At 32.5% G+C, this 12,492-nt stretch overlaps 1 pseudogene; it reads left to right on the top strand.

The window, feature by feature from the left end:
* Positions 1-7,885: 7,885 nt before the first annotated feature.
* Positions 7,886-12,269, top strand: LOC132639834 (late blight resistance protein R1-A-like; annotated as a pseudogene).
* The last annotated feature ends 223 nt before the right edge of the window (positions 12,270-12,492 follow it).

The following is a 12,492-nucleotide window of genomic DNA, read 5'->3' as shown; positions in this document are numbered from 1 at the left end:
GATCCATATGGTTTAACAGGTGACAACAAAAGGTCATTTTGCACTTCCCTTTTCCTGATTTCTGAAAGCATCTTTTATTTTGTTGTTAACAGTAGCAGCTTGTCAATTAATTAGGAAAATGAAGACAAATCAAGGACATGAAAGCTATAATATAGAATTAGAAGTCTTTTTCCAAGATATTAGATAGATAAAATTAGTTTAACTTCACTAGCTATTTTAATTTAAATTATCACATCTATTATAACTTTAGTTGTACATATGCCTCAACCATGAAAATTGGAAGTTCAAATTACTAAAAGGAGTAAAAATAGTGGAGAATTATAGTTGTTCTTTCTGATAATAACGAATGTGTGTCACTGGTAAAATGTATATAAAAAAAATTAAAAGAGAAATAGTTATAATATTATAGGAATAGTTGGAATTTGAACCTGTGATATGAAGTTCTTAATCTTCTTTGCCACTATATTAAATTATTTCTTATGTTAAGGGGATTTGCTTTCAAAAACATATGATCGAGAGTTGATAAAATTGCAATGTAAAAAAAAAAAAAAAAAAGAGGAGAAAATTCCGACTTGAGAATTTGATAATTGGACATTATGAGGGAAAAAAAGTGACTGCTATCTAAAATATATCTATATATAAAAGCAGAGGCAAAAGCACCACATTAAGCTAAGTGGCTTAAGCAGGTTGAGACATGTGTATAATTTGATTTGGAGTTTTGAAATATTAATTAAGAAAAATTTAAAAAATCAGACATCGATTGATATATATCAAAAGGCCATTTGCACTGCTCAAGAAAAAACTGCTAAAATTTAGGAATCCATACTTATCTTCTTTCTTTATATATATATATATATATATATTGGTTTTAGTCCCTATTATCTCTATTATGTTCTATATTTAAAAAATAAAATAAAATTGTAACTCTTTTTATGACATAGCAGTTATGGCGCAAACTTCCTTTTTTCTTGCCTAGAATTTATGCAGAAACTTAAATATATACACCACATACGGTTATAACTACCCCTCATCCCATGATCCCAAACCCCACTTGCATGTATATATTCCCTATTCCAACATTTTCCTGATTTAGACTGAAAGAAATATTATGATAAAATCTTCATCTGCATTATAAATACGCGCCCCTCTCTGATTATTTATTGAATATGCCTGCTTCCGTTCAACAGATTCATCAAGTCCTGAATGCATTGCGGAGGGTTGAGAACATGCGATCCAAGGTTTCGTTTTGATCATAGCTTTACTTATCGAATATTTGTCATGTACATGTTTGCTTAATTCTAATGGAATTGCTTTATTTAAAGTTGGTGTTGTTTATGAGTTTGTTCATCGTGCTTGGGTGAGTTTTAGTGCTGATATGTTCTATGAATTGCATATTATTTTTCCATCAAAATCCTATGTGGCTTTTCTCTATTTTTCATTATATGGTGTTGTGAATTTTTTAGATTTTATTAGTATTACGTTAAAAGGGCTGTCAAATAGTGATTTTTGTTCTACTAATGGAGATATCAGTTTTTGAATGAGAAATGGTATTCATCGACTTATATTTTTGAAACTTCAGATTAAGAAGTGCATATCCAAATTATAAAGGACGAAAGGGTACTGAATGAGGACATAGATGGAGTCATTTATCATATAAATAAATCGAGATAAAGGGTGTGGACAACAAAGAATTTGACTGATCAATCATGAAAAAAAATCTCTATGTTTATGCATTTCAATTTGTAGATCATTTCTTCTCATTATTGTACATTTTTTAACCATTGTGAAGAAGTTTGTATAATCTTACATGGTTAAAGTGTAATGTATACTTTCTTATATGTAATGAGGTCGAAATTGTGTATGTAAACAACAAGCTTTTTGTCCGTTTATTGCAAAGTTCTTGAAAAATAATTATTTGAATTTAGATGAGACTGAATCTTAAACCGAAAGGTAGGTAAAACTATTTGACTTAAACATATGGGCTTTAAATTTAAAAGATATAAGGTCTTGAATTTGAATTTGAAGATAGCAATCTTTTAACTTTAAGTTGAAACATAAATACGTTTTTGAATTTGAAAGGATTAGACTTAGTAGGTATTTGGCCCTAGAAATCAAATATTTTTTATTTTATTTAAAAAAAAAATAAGTTGGAGATAAAGATGGAGTTGTGTTTGGTTATCATTTTTGCAAAAAAAAAAAAAAATTAGTTGTTCGAATATACTTAAAGTGAAAACAGATTTTTTGATGTTTTTCAAATTCCAAATACAACTTAGAATTTTTGTATTTAAAATTATTGTATTTGGAATTTTTATAACTAAACAGTGATTTTCAATTAAATTGAAAAAGAATTTCAGAAAAAAGTGAATCTTATAGCCAAACGGGTATAATAAAATGAGATGCAGTAATCTCTACATACTCCAGCTAAATAATTCCAATTAAATGGACACTTATAGTTTCTGTAGCCTATCCTAGCCTACCCTGTTGAGTTATTTACTGATAAATGGAATCTAACATTCAAAAATAAATTTTGAATCTATAAAAGAAAAATCTGTACAAGAAAAACAGTAGAGTATCTCTATATTTTTGAAGGAAAATATTTTTGAATTTGAATTGAAATATAACTTTTCTTATCTTGATATAGTAAATTTGAATTTGAAATTGAATTAAAAGATACATCTGATTTGCGATGAAACTTTTTATAATTGAATCGATATTTGATTGTGGCGTGACTTTTAAATTTTTAATTAGAAAGTTAATTGTTTCTTCCAATTTGGCATGCAGGTCTCTATTTGATTTTCATAGAACTAATGTTGAGTTGGTATTGGGACTCATTTGTTAGCTAGGTGGGAGAGAAATTGTGAAACAAAATTACGTTGAAAAGAGTTGTTTGGTAGTTTCTGAGTAGCAATAGATGATTCTCATTCAAGCATTTTAGTTCAATGTCAATATTGCCTTAGCGGTTAATTATGTGATTGGGTACATTGCATCGAGCATAATTGTATATTTAAGAAACAAGACGAGTATTAGACTTTTGTTAAATCAATATGATCTAATGTGATCAAATAAGTAACGTTATAATTTGATAGGATTAATACTTCCACCTTTTAAATGAACAGTCACTTTAACTCAAAAAAGTTATTCCAAAATAATTATCACTTTAAGAATTTAAAATTAAAGTTGACAATTATTTTTCATCCCATTAGTATTTTGTAAGTTGCTATTTTCATGTAGAAGGAGCACTATTCAACAACTTTTAATTTATTTTTCACCTATAGGAGGAGCATTAGAAATTGACTTATAAAGAGAAAATAAATAGTTGTAGTAGAAATGTCAATCTGTTCGAAACATCTAAACAAAGAAGAAAGAAGTCAGTCCGCTCTCTTCTTGGTAAGCTCCCTCCAGAGACTATCATGTTGGATCCGACAAAGATTTTTGTTCGGTGAGACCTGCAAGGAAGAAGGAAAAGCCAACAAAGGAGGATATAGAAGCATAAATGGAAGCTGCTATCGGGGCAGCTAAAAATATTCCTATGAAGAAGAAAAAAAGCAACCCGAGTAAGATCGCAACGAAGAAGCTGTTGAAAAGGCTAAGAAACCTTTCTTGGAGCAACACATGAAGAAGGGGAAACTCAGCTTCCGTATTCTTTAGAGCGTTTCGTTAGGAAGAAGGCAGTTGCATGATTAGTTATCTCTATTGGACTTTTCTTTCTTACTATTGAGGGAATTTTGCTTATAAAAATTGAAGAGGCAATTGTTGTAATTCTTCAGTCAAGTTATCACCTTTTCTCGCCGTTTACGTTGTTTTTTCTGTTAAGGTTAAAAGCTTAGGCCTTTTGTTTAACATGGAGGTTTCCAGGTCGAATTACAGGCCAATGTAAAATCTACAAACTAGCCAATGTAAAATTGCAATTGTGAAAATGGCAGTTAATTATGTTCATGTCTTCAATGTAATTTGAGAAGACTGGTCCAAATTTACTTTATTTTGTCAGTTAAAAGAACTGCTATTATGTCACAAACAAATATTGTAGCTCTTACTTTAGGATATTTCATAAGTTTTTATATTATTCCATGAAAGAGTCAGGGGATTACTCCTTTGAATAAATAAGACATTGCTAAGACTTAAGAAACGGATGGAGTATATCTATATGCCTAGCATAATTTAAGAAAACAGAAAAGTAGACATAATAAACTATGGGAGAGCTTCGTGGTTGTTACAGTGTTGGAACTGAATAAGAGATTAGAATCCCATCCTTAATCCTTTCTTCCTACTTAATAGTTATATTAACTAATGAATAATGTGAAATAATTTGATAATCTTGTTTTCTAGTGTAAAGTTGACTGGATTGTGTGGTCTTTCGTCAACACACCAACCGGCAACCCATCAATTTTTATTAGATAAAATGACAAAAGGGAGTGTACTACATCTGTTTCCCCGTTTGGAAAAAAAAAATGTAAATAAAGAGGTAACTAATATATATTGTCAATTTTTACGCTATCAAGTTATCTTTACCTAACGAGTGAGCCTTACTCAAGTGGTTGAACACCTCCGCCATCAACCAGTAGGTTGAGGGTTCGAGTTACCTTGAAAGGTAAGTAATAACACCATTCATCCTCCTATTGGGGTGGGGTGGGAAAAAAGTAAGAAGCTTTTTTACTTATTTTAGTAGGTAATATATCTTATTTTCAAGATTTCAAATTCCACATTTTAAGAAATCTGACCTGTAAGCTGTAGTTATCATTTTAGGGACCTTATAATAATGTAAAAGATTATTTACATTGCCGGTGTATCAAACTTAATCTTGTAAATAAATAGTACTACTACACCTGTTTGGACAATAATTATCTAAGCTACTGAAGCAGGGCGATTGAGTCTGCACTGTTATACCCCATTTTAATCGGGTTGAAGCGGAGTACAACATATTTGTGATTTCTATTTGTTTTATTTTTAGGAGTCGCCACCTAATTGATTTTAAGGTGAATTAGGGCACCTAATTACTAACTAAGGTAAAGCTAACTGAACCTCCGTTAATAGTCTGCTTAATCAGTATGATTCTAGGTAAGGGTTCTATATTATCCTAAAGGGAAGGGGTTAGGCATCCTTTAGAATCCGTTAACTACGGTTATCCGGCCAATCTTAGGTTAATTAATTGAGGTTTAAATTTAAGAAAATAGCTTTGAGAAAAGAAAAAAAAAAAAGATAACTTATATCTAACAAAGTTTAAAATATTATCATATGAATGATGCACTCTATACGGTGAAAATAAGTACTTAATGTTCAGAGTGATAATCCTAAATGATAGAAGCTACCCCTTTCTAATCCTATATGAATCATAGGCTCTCCACCTAATTTTAAAACACACACAATCCAAAACGCAGACAAATCGGCAATCATAAAATGGATGAAAGAAAAAGAATGATAAGAAAAAAAGGAATAAAATGCTACAGGCGGCCTCTAACGAGTTTCGCCTGCCCGATGTGATCTAAGAATTGTGGCACGAGATGTCTCTATGGATGGGTGTGCTGAGTCTCCTCTTGAGACTTTGTTTTGATAAAGTCCCAAATTAAGACTCCGTTTGCTCCGATGTGTACATGTAAAAGAAACGGGAAAAGAGATAAAGATTAGCATTCAACTGTGACAAAGCTATTATTGTTCTGAGAAAAGGTAACAGATTAATTAGTTCCTTCTTTACTTTAACTCAAGTATAGAAAACAACAAAAAGAAGCTAAAAACATGAGCGACATTATTTTCAAAGCGAACCACATAGAAGAACCACAAGCAAGAGCTAACTAAAACCAGTAACTGAGAAACAACCGTGATAAGAAACTACCTATAACATGAACGCAAATAAACAGAAACAAGAATTTCAAAGCAAACCACATAGAAGAACAGGATTGTAAAATGAAAAGGAAGAAGGAAAATCACTTAAACAGATTCTGAAAGAAAAGGGGAAACTAATTAATTGAAAACACCACAGTGAGGGAAAGCTAAGGCGGAACCAAACTTGAAATTAACAAAATATTCATAACTAGTGACTCTGTTCCGTTGGCAAACCGCTAACTTTAGTTACGTTTGGCATGGTATGATTATTCTTGGATCATGAACAAAATTAGCTCAATGTTTAATCGAAATCCAGAGCCAGAAAAGGTAACGTATTGGTTATGCTTAGTTCTATCTCCGTTAAAAATAACAAGTTGTTGAGTTTTAACTAGTTGCTCTTAACATTGACCTTCACCATATACTAAGGGAGAAAACGCAAAGAAAACACAGTAAAACTTCATATTTTCATACAGTAGCAAGGAAAACTATTTTTTTTAGCTAGATAAAACAAACTTAAACTAATCTTATACGAAACAGACACATAGAGTTAAAAGTAGAAGAATTCTAAAATAAAGAAGGAAATTACTGACACTACTAATCTAATCTACTTCTAATAAAGCTAATAAATAAACTAATCTCTAAACTAATATAAAATTATAATCGGCAGAATTAAAATAGAAATGCTAAGATAATGAGAGAATTACCTTCTTCGGGTGCAGCGAAGTGGGTACGGGGTTTCGATATCCGCTCGAACACTTTTAACACTCAATATCCAGAAGTAAACAAGACTGCTAAAATTAAAAATTTTGCTTAAGGGATTTTTAGCGACAAAACGAAAGCTTTCAATTTCTATGGAATTCAGGCTAAAGGACTCAATTTTTTAGGGGATTTTGTGCGGCTGAGAACTTAGTTCTTGGGGAATTTCATGAAAAAATCTCCAGGTTTTTGGGGGGGTTTCACTAATCCGAAAAAATCCTCCCCTTAAACGGGCTTGAACAGGTACTTATAGGAGGTGGGAACTGCTAGGGTTTCGCTTGCAGCAAAGGGAGAGGGGAGCGGGGAACAGGATGTGGTGGAGAGGAGATGACGATGACGATGAAAGAGACAGGGAACAAGAGAGGATGGGGGATGGCAGCGAGCGTGGGGGGGACAAGAGGGAGTGGAAGAGACAGAGGAGACAAGAGAAGATGGGGGAGATGAGGGAGAGAGAGAGAGAACAGCGAGCGGGGGGAGGCGGCGATGAAGAGGAAAAGGGAAAAAAAAGAAAAGGGGGAGGGGTTTAGGTTTAGGAAGGGAATGGGTCGGGTAATATTTTAGGCAATGGGCTGGTTGGGTAGAAAAAATATGGGTTGAGTTGAATTAAAATGTTGGGCTGGTCCGTTTGGGCCGGTGATTAAAATGTGGATTGGGCATTAAAATGGGCTGGGATGAATTAAAATGGCTGGTAAATTAAAATGTGGACTGGTTTTGTGAATTGATCCGAAAATAGTGTGAGTTGGTTGGGCTACTACATTTTAAATAAAAGACCTATTTAAATAACTTGTGTTAAAATATTACTCGATATAAAATACGCAATTATTAGTACTCAGATAATAAAAAATGACGTTGTAATAGTCGTGCAATAATATTTCGAAAATCCACAGTAAATAAAAATTATTATTTAATTAGGCGAAGATAAATGCGATGTGAGTGCGTAAACCGGTAAAATATGCTAAATGATAGAAAATTGTGAATTATAATAATAGTAATAAATAATAATAATAATAATAATAATAATAATAATAATAATAATAATAATAATAATAATAATAAGTGATAAATGATAAATGATGATGAGGATAGCTAGTAACTGTAATAGAATAATGCAATGCCGATATTGATAAAAGGCTAATAATTATAGTAAAACATAATGTATATTTTTTTATGTTCCAAAAATATTAGAAGCATAAATAGGTATTTCGGAGGAGAGGCGGGACAAAATTGGGTGTCAACATGCACAAATCTATCTTTTAAGCATTCCAAGCAAACTGCAATAATCATTACTCCTCAGTCCTCACACTCAGAGAAAATGACTAATGCTGCTCTTTCTTCACTTAAGCATACGCTAGAGCAACTCTTGAAACCTAACCAGCGTTTGGTTTGTGGAAGTTGTATACAACAACATGTTGAATCTGCTTGTCAAAGTCTTTGTGCTTTGCAAGCTTTTCTTGAAGAGGCTACAAAAGAAACTAATAATATTGGAATTCTGAATGTTATAGAAAAGAGGATCAGACGTGTAGTGTACAAGGCAGAAGATAGAGTTTTTTCAAGCCTGAGAAGTGTCGTTCCAGAAGCTAATGGAGACAACCGAGAAAGGGCATGTAGATCCTTTTTTGAAAAATTGTTAGAAGTGGAGAAAGAGGTGAAGCAGATCGAGTTTAACAAGGATGGATTCAGTTAGGAGAAGCAACTACTACTTCTTCATCATCAAGAAGATATGCAATTGAGCACAATACTGTTGTTGGTGTGGAGGATGACTTCAATACCATAGTAGATAGCCTCACCGACCAAACCGATGAGTTAACTGTCATATCAATTATCGGTATGGGTGGTATAGGTAAGTCAACTCTTGCTAGAAAAGTTTATGATGATCCATCTATTCGTTCTCGATTTGATAAACATGTGTGGGTCACTATCTCTGAAAACTACAATGAGAGACAAATGCTTCTTGAAGTTGTCTCTTCAATTACCGGAACCAATCAAGAAATGAGCAACGATCAACTGATGGAGATTTTGTTAAGAGGTCTGAAGCGTAGGAGGTATCTAATTGTCATAGATGATCTTTGGAGTATTGAGGCTTGGGACCAGATGCTAATAATATTTCCAGACGACAACAATAAAAGCCGAATTCTATTAACCACTAGGCTCAAATATGTTGCTGATTATGCCAGCTTTCCTCCTCATGATATGTCCTTTCTAAGTTTCAGAGATAGTTGGATTCTATTTACAGAAAGACTTTTCGGAAAAAATCCCTATCCTCCACAATTAGAAGAAAATGGGAAGCATATCATACAGCAGTGCAGAGGATTACCTCTATCAATTATTGTCGTTGTTGTGCTTCTTGGATAGATGGAACCGTCCCATGATAATTGGGAGGAGGTTGAGGAAAATTTGAACTCATTCTTTGGTGCGGTTTTTGAACAATGCCAAGTAACTTACATGCCCCAACATTTGAAGGCTTGTTTTCTCTATGTTGGAGGTTTTCCTGAAGATATGGAGATTTATGCTTCGAAGTTGACTAGGCTATGGATTGCTGAGCAGTTTCTAAAGGCAAGATGCGATAAAAGGTGAGAAATAATGGCAGACGAGTATCTAGAAGAGTTAATTGATAGAAGTCTAATTTTGGCCGGTAAACTGGAGGCTAATGGAAGAATGAAAACTTGCAAAATTCATGATCTTCTTCGGCAGCTGTGCATGAGAGAAGCTCAAATTAAAATTTTGTACATGTCAAGAATGAGAATGTCCCTATGTTCTCAGAAGGAATAAATTATGAACAGCTAGTGATTGTGCCGCTTGATAAACATAGCAAGCATGAGTATTGTTATAGGCATGGGAGTGGTATTATCAGTACAATCCGTAGCTTGGTTTTTACGAGCATTAATCCTTCCGATATTTATGACTGTCCCTTTTCCATTATCTCACATTTTAAGCTGCTTAAGGTGTTTGACGTATCTTGAATTAGATACGATTTCTCTGATGTAGTACCTCAACTTGTACATGTGAGATATGTTGCTGCAAAAATAGACAAAACTCCTTCACTAGCCAAATTGTGGAATTGACATACCATAATTCTTCATAGTCGTACGAGGTACTAGCAGCTCCCACTATAGATCCGGAGAAAGATAGAGATAAGATATCTCATTATTGAAGAGCTATTTATACCCAATCCTCTTGAGGCGAAAGTCATGGAGAACAACCTTTGTTTCTCAATAATTTGCAAATACTTGATGTCAAGTACTCTCCTTTATTGGCAGAAATATTAAGAAGAACTCCCAATCTAATTAAGCTGAATATTGTAGTTATTAGGCTGAAGTGACTAAAACACCCCTAAACTTGACACAAATTACAACTTTAGTCCCTGACTTATTGCCATACTTAAAAACACCCCTATTCTTAGCTAACTAAATTTACTTTACCCCCAAATTGACACGCCACAGCCAGTAGAATGCACTCGCTGTCCACTTGGCATTTTCGTTCTATGTGTCCTTCACGTAGATAAATTATTTTTTTTAAAATAGTAAAAGAACAATGGATTTTTTTTTTAAATCTAAAAAATTTGAATTTTTTTTCTGGAAAACTAGATTTTTAATTAAAATATTTTTAAAAATGGATTTTTTTTAAAGAATTGAAAACTTGATTGTTTTTAAAAAGTGTCCTAAAAAATCCGGATTTTCATGATTCTTTTAGGACACTTCGTTAAAAAAGGACTGGAAAACAGTTGATTAAAACTGGAGTTTTATAAAAATATGGAAAAAATTTTGTAAAAATGTGGAAAACTCTTTTTTTTTAAAATAATCCTGGTAAATTAGATTATTTTTCAAATCTAGAAAAAAATTGTCAGTTTTCCACTTTATTCTTAAAAAATCAGTATTCCAGATTTTTAAAAAGTCCAGGTTTTTAATTAAAAATTTAATTTTCTTTTTTTTTTTTAGAAAAATGGGTTTATTCAGTTTTACAGATTTTTAAAAAGTCAAGGTTTTTTAATTGAAAAAAATTATTTTTCCAGATTTTTTTAAAACAAAACGGGTTTTGCACATCTTTTTAAAGAAAAATTCTGTTTTCCAAATTTAAAAAGTTCCTAATTTTTAATAAAAAATCCAGTCCAGATTTATTTTTAAAAAAAGGGGTTTTCCACATTTAAAATTATTTTTTTCTTATTTAAAAAAAATCCACTTTTTAATGGAGGAAGGGGATGATTTAGATGTTGGAATTGGAAAAAAAATTAAAGGGATAAGTAAAAATAAATTTATTCTTCTTGCTTAAAAAAACAAAAAAAGCTGATATGGAAGCTTCTCACGCGCGTGTATGAGTTTGGGCACACTTATTGTGCCATGTGTCAATTCGAGGGTGAATTAAAACCCAGTTAGCCAAGCTTAAGAGTGTCTTGAAGTGCATCAATTGTTTGGGGACTAAAGTTGCAATTCATGCCAAGTTTTGGGTTATTTTAGGCACTTCATCCTAGTTATTAAGCATGTTGATTGGCTTGGTATTCTTGATCCTGTCATTCTATTACAGGAGCTAGAGATACTAAATATTGTAAAAAATCTAGCTTGTGGCCCGTTGATTCTCTCGAGAGATTTTTTCCTGCCTAATCTCAAGCAGTTGATATTATGTCATACTAAATTGGCATGGGAAGATACGGGTGTGTCGGCCAATTTACCCAATCTTGAGGTGCTCAAAGCATCTTGTGGATTCGATGGAACAAATTGGATACTAAATGAAGATGTGTTTAAGAAATTAAAATATCTACAAATTAAATTGGAAAATCTGAAAAGGAGGGAAGCAGGAAGTGGTAATTTTCCGATGCTTGAGCAACTAATCCTGATTGGGCTGGATTCTCTAGAGGAGATTCCCCAGAGTATATTGAAGAAATAATGACACTAAAGTTAATCAGACTAGTAAATTGCAGCTCTGTAGCCGCCATTTGTGCAAAGAAAATTCAAGAAGAGCAAGAAAGCTACTGAAATTATGAGCTCCAAGTTCGAGTTATTAGGTATGTTTAAATTTCATCTTTGATTATTAGTCAATTCTTAATTAATATATTCATGTCGTGTTTTCTTTTTGCTTTCGTTTCTTGTTTTCACCAGCTAAAAGGGCTTGTAAATTTGGACCTATAATAAATTTCAAAAGAACAGTTTTGCAAAAAAAAAAAAAAATTGAAATAATTGTAAAGAGTATATTTAAGTTGTAATGAGCAAGACAACACAACGTTAAAAGCGTTTTAATTTATATTTTTGGGTTATGAAAAAAGAATGATTTTGTAGGAAAAGTAACTGTATTCGAATTGATTTAAATAGTACTGTAGTAGAATTTATTTTTTTCCATTCGCACACTCTCTCCTCTAATTTTTTCGGAACATGATAATTCTTGTTAGTTGTTAATTTATGTAATGATGACCTATATTAATGAATCTCAAAGAATTGTATCGCCATTGTCAAATGTCAAATTAGGCATTGGATCTAACTCACACCCCAAAAGGGAGGAGCACGGAGTTCTGGTCCATCACTAATATGGTATATTCTTTTCATTAAAACGTTGGATTTAGTTGTAAAACAATATATTTAAGTGATAATGAGCAAGCACAACATATCACTAAATTTTTCACATGATTATTTTGCAGGGGGAATTTTTTTAGTTCAGTGATAGTTGGCAAATCTACAGGTGTTGGAGGTGTTAAAACCCAGAGTGAATGAGACGTTCTGGAGAGTTTATGCATGTATTTCCCCCCTTGATAGTCAATTGACTCGGGTCTGTGTTCAAGCATATAGTTGTTATATCCTAGAATGTTTGAATATTTTAATAATTGATTTGTTCGAGTGCATTGCCTTCAGAAAAGTGCTAGAACTTTATGTTATTTGCAAACTTGAAACCCAAGAATATTTCCCCAAAATGTGCACTTTGGATCAACAATTTCAA

The sequence above is a fragment of the Lycium barbarum genome, chromosome 5 (genome assembly GCF_019175385.1).
Source record: "Lycium barbarum isolate Lr01 chromosome 5, ASM1917538v2, whole genome shotgun sequence".
In the NCBI taxonomy this organism is placed as follows: Eukaryota; Viridiplantae; Streptophyta; class Magnoliopsida; order Solanales; family Solanaceae; genus Lycium; species Lycium barbarum.
This window is presented reverse-complemented; position numbering and strand designations above follow the sequence as displayed.